A 5,690-nucleotide genomic window follows, 5' to 3' on the forward strand; every position below is an offset into this window, starting at 1 on the left:
AAGTGCCAAGAGAAGGGAACAAAATACTGCCTTTTCCTGCTTGCACTAACAGGGAAAAATGAATCACTGCAGATTTTTGGTGGAATATGATGAAAACTACTGCAAAGAAAATAATTTACAGTTATAATGAGGTCCGGGATACTACCTTTATAAAAGGATAAAGCCAGTGGAAGGCAGTGTCATTCATTGACTTAATGTTTGCTAATAGGGGATGGGGGGCTATGTCATAAAATGATACAGATCATGTGAGTGTCACACAAAACATGCTACTGAAAAAAGATGCTGACTGATGGATGCATTGGCACTAAATCTCAAAGATGATTCCCTGAGAGTAGAGCAGCAGAAATTGTACCATAGTTAGCCACAGTAAAGGGAGCTGATGAGTGGAAGCAAATTGCCAAATTAGATAATAGGAATAAAAGTTGCTTTTTTGCTGATTATTGTATTTTCTTATCTATGGATTTGGGAAATGAAATGTCTGTCTTTTCATGCTACATGCCAAATCTGTAACCTGCAAAATTACAGAGTACCTCTCACTGTCCCACACAGTCATGTTCTTTGTCTCATATTTAGCTTGTTGGGACTCGATCACCCTGGGCCCACATCATCTACTGATCCAAAGCTGCCAGTACAAGACCGAGGATGATCTGATTTATAGCCAAACAAGAAGAGTTGATCATGATCGGTGAACAGTTGGGAGCCAGGCATCAAATAATGTGATGATCATAATGAATGTTGCATTTCCAGGGGTTATTATATTATATTTCATGCAGATATAGATTTCTGTCGTGTCTACATGTATGTTATGTATTGTATGTTATAGTATTCTGTTGTTATGCATTGATGTCTCTGTCCTTACAGTAACTGTGAGAATCTGAACCATCAATGCAGCTCATGACTGAGTACAGCTGTGCTCATTTCTTGTGGATTGATATGTTCTCATAATACAATATGTCTTCAACTTATATTGAGTTTTAAAAATATATAAAGAAAACAATCAGTGACTAACAATCAAAGATCGATTGATAACAAAGATGATAAAAAAAAAGTGCAAATCTAAAATCACCGTGCTCATGTTACCCAAACACATCTGCTTCTGTGTGCAGAAATTGAACAGGCCTTCAGGGGCTCCTCAGGGCTGCTGGTGGGAAGGTTAAACACTTTGTCTGTGTATTTGTGTGTGTAGGATTGTGTTTGTGTGTATGGTTTAACTTTGGGGAGTCATTTTAGCAGTCAAATCAAGGATTACGACAAGGCGCCGCATGGAAATAGGAAATTAGCCTGAGGGCTAAAGAGGGGTTTGTGTGTGTGTGTGTGTGTATGTGTGTGTGTGTGTTGGGGGGGGCAGGTATTGTGTTGCTCATTTTGTGGGGACCTTAATATGCTCCCACGTTGTGGATATGTGTCGGGGACTTAAAGTGAGTTCCCATAACATAAATTATTAAATATGAAGGTGAAGACTTGGTTTAAGGTTAGAGTAAGGTTACGGTTATGGTTAGAGTCATGGTAAGGCAATAGTTTTGGTTAGGTTTAGATTAAGGCTCAAGGAAATGGATGCAAATGAATGTAATGTCCTCTGAAGCTACAGAGATGTAATATATATTTGTCTTTATACATGGCTCCGTGTGCATACGTTAAATGAGTATCTGTGTCAGCAGAAGCCAAAATTTTCTTGCATCTCGAAAAGTAGAACTAAAAATATTTACTGCAAATTCCTTGTTATTTGTCCTTGTTACAGAAACTCTTATATGCAGCCAATCATATGCAGATTAAACAGAGGAGCTCCAGATATCTGACACCACCGATGACTGTTGAGGGTCTGAGGCTGCTCTTCATTCTGCAGCAGAACAGACCTGGAGCCCGTTTACAGCTGTGAGCAGCACCTAATTTATCTTTGTGTTTGCTTTGGTGTTAATTTGTGTTTTACAGCTGTTTGCATCAAGCTGTAGCTGTTGTTGTCATTATGTGTCTGTGTATTGTTGACGGCCTCTTAATTTTGTATTCTGTGTGTCCACTTTGACTTTTTGAAAATGTAATTACATTTAACAAAAATCAAAGGTCACATGAATTAATCACCTGAATCTACAGGTTTTTAATGAGTCTTATCTCCTTGTTCAGCTGTTCTATCCAACATGTCTCCTTATGTTTATGCTAATAATATAATTTTATATATTTATTTCTTTTTCTTTTTTGCAAGGAACAGAAAAACAGCTGATCTGCGTTTGCATAAAATGTAACATTTAGCATATTTCCCTGTGGCAGAGGAGTTGTTACACATCAAAAACAAGAATAAAAATAGAATGAATAAAAATAAAATAACCAACTTATATTTAAGCAGTGGGCAGTGTCTTGTTGGCTGGCTCATCGGTGACTAATGAGGTCTGACAAATTTGAATGCACCACTAACATGAGTAGGATGGCTTAGAAGAAGCTACAAGTAAGTCTAGATAAACTCCATTCATTTAGTCTGCACAACAATTTTGAACTTTATTTTCAACTGGTTTCTTATTTCCATGTGCGCCACCTCTCATCCGCCAATCGAATTGCTTTAAAATGCTCTAAGCAACCTGAGCCTGCACCACCCGCAATCAGACGACCGTACAGCGGTGGTTGGCCATGTTGTAGGGTAAGAAAATGTTGCTGATGGAGATTCAACAGATTTGTCCCTCTTTATTTAGAAAAGCCTTTGACACTGGTCTACAAAACAAAGCCTGTTTAGATTTAGTGGGAAAAAAAATGTCAGTGTCACCAAAGAAGCCCAGTCTGAAAACAAAACAAAACAAAACAATCCAGAGAATGTTCCTCTGTCCCACCGTGGTCTTTATGGATGTTCAACATGTTATTTTTCCTGTTTTGATTAAAGTATAATTGTATTTAATGTTGTGAGGTTTACACTGTTTGATTTAAAATAATGTTTTGATAAGGTCTCTGCATCCCAGTAAGAAAAGTAATCAAAAATAATCAAATGTAATTAGTTACATACTCTAATGATGTCATTAAAATGCTTAAAATTACTGTATCTAATAATTAAGCTATTACATTTTAGTAGCAATCATCCCAACACTGATACAAAACAGGCACCTCACTGCAAAGTCTTCTGCAGACAATGCAGCTTTAATGCAATATTTTCAATAACGTGGGCTGAAATCATGCAAACTGCTCCACACAAACATAAAACCACTTAATGCAAATCATTAATGCAGTCTGGCTGCATATAAACAAAATTTACAGCAAACATGGTTTGCTGGGAGGGTGTCTTGTGGTTTGTATTTGATGTGCATTTTATGTTTGTATTTGCTTAAGTACATGTGGAAATAAAATATGCCACATGAGTTCAGCGCTGCACTCACTTCATCCCGTGACCTTCTGAAGGGGATTAAAGGGGTTTCATTCACAAGAGGAAAACATTAAAAGTCCGGGATCTGACTTATGTTTGCCACACTTTAAAAGCCAGACTTAAAGGTGAGGCAGGTGGGAGGGGGGGTGCTGTGAGGGATTAAAGGGGTAGTCTGTGCTTCATCAGCAGTGGCAGAATCAGAAGAAGAGTCAAAGCCGTGGAAAAACAAACCCATATTTATAGAGTTAAAGCCTGCCATTAAAAGCACATTTCTGTTTATGTGGGTAAAGCTGCTCATTTAATCGCACATTCATGTGTAGCTGGGCAAGCCATCAACATTAAATATAACAGTGGAGCTTAGTTTGTTTAAACCAGTTACTAAAACCCATTTGCCTGTGTTTACAGTGGTTTTTAACCATCAATTGAGGTTTTAAAGTCACTCTCTATCAGATCCTGTCATCAAAAGGGCAAGTGCTCCACTTTTGTGTCCCAGTTTTTCTTTATTTTTAAATTTCAGTGAACTTTGCAATGATAGAGACTGTTTTTATGTTAGCAAAGGCATGCTCAGGAGACAAAGGATTAGAAATGTTTAGCAGAAGGACACCTCACATTGAGCGGTTTGGAGACAAAGTTAGAGAGGCAAGGCTGAGAGTGTTTGGACATGTGCACAGGAGGGATAGTGGGTATACTGGACAAAGTTGGAGCTGCCAGGCAGGAGGAAAAGAGGAAGAGGACATGTACAGGGTTGGTGTGACATGAGAGGGTGCTAGGGATAGAGGAAGATGGAGACGGATGATCTACTGTGGTGACCCCTAAAAAGAGCAGCCAAACAAAGAAGGAGAAAATGCACTGTAATCTGATCATTAAGATAGAAAAAGAAATGAAATGAAACTGAAAGTAATAACACAACTCAGGTAAGAATAGAGATTAAAAATCAGTCATAAAGCCCCAGAGTGCTGAAGATGTACAAGTTCTTCAGAAATACATAAAAATAAATAAATGAATGAATAAATAAATCTATTTAGTGCTTTTTTGTTTGTTTTGTTTTTCATTTAGATTTAGCCTTGTTTGGGGAGTCACCAGCATGAAGATCATATTAAGAAATGTGTGATTTATTTTGCTCCAAATTAATTTCTGCCAAACTCAGTGAGTTGACATTTCTGAACACTGACAAATGAACTCTGCCACTGCTGCACTGCCCTTGAGCAGAGTCTTGTCTGCACTGCAGATCTAAAAGGTGTGACTGTTATTGGATGAAACTACACAAAATGATGGGACAGGAAAAAAAAAGTCTCTTTTTTATTTAGTTATTATTTTGCAGTGTAAACCAAATGTCGGCATTAAAAGCATTTGGAAGGCAAAGAGAGCGAGCAGTCAGCTCCACTTCAACAGCAGCAGTGCCACCAGGACTCTGTGTGTCTTGGAAAGCAGCAGAAATATCACACTTCATGCAGCTGGATATACTGTGTCCATCCTTTACTGTTCATTTGATCTTTTTCCATTTTATTAACTTTTCCCTTTTTCCTTGACTCAGTTCTTTTTATAAATACCTCTCTTTCTCTTAACTCATTCTAACGTTTGCATTTTCTCTTTGGCATAATTCCTGTTCCCTCAAATCCTCTCTTTCACTTTCATTCTTTTTTCTACATCATTCATCTCCCTGCTGTCCTTTACTTAAAGCCATAAACCTTATGACCCTCATTTCTCAGGTGTAGCGCGAGGTGCAGTAAAATTTGTAGAGTGTGTGTGTGTATGTGTGTGGGAGGGAGGGAGAGAGGGTAGGAGAGGCAGTGGGAGTGCGAGCAAAAGAAAGAGAGTGACGTGTGGATATGAAAAGCTAATTGGACTGGACATCGACTGTAAATCACTGAGAGTTTATGTTCTCTTAAGGAGAGTGCATTTCTGTTTTACCAGCTCACACATGCAGAGTTCTTATGCGTGAAAGAACACACACACACACACACACGCATGCACGCACGCACATGCACACAGGCACACACACACATACACGCACACATGCAGAGAGCAAGAGAGAGACTTAAGAGGCCACTTCATTACACATGCATTCATTTTTTGAGGAAATCTAACTCTAACTTCACCAAAACCTAAACTTACTCTATTCTTTAAACATTAGTTCTGTGGTCAGGAACAGTGATGGAACACAGAAAAATAAAAATAAGTATCACCATAAAAAAAAAAAAAAAAAACTGATGTGTTGTTGTGTGGATAAAAAAAAAAAAAAAAACAGATCTGCACAGAAACTCTTTACCTGCAAACTGAACAACAAGGACAGAAATAGACCTCAGATGCATTTCCACGCTTTCACCTTACACACTTTATTTAACTGATTCCA

The sequence above is a fragment of the Archocentrus centrarchus genome, chromosome 7 (genome assembly GCF_007364275.1).
Source record: "Archocentrus centrarchus isolate MPI-CPG fArcCen1 chromosome 7, fArcCen1, whole genome shotgun sequence".
Classification (NCBI taxonomy): domain Eukaryota; kingdom Metazoa; phylum Chordata; class Actinopteri; order Cichliformes; family Cichlidae; genus Archocentrus; species Archocentrus centrarchus.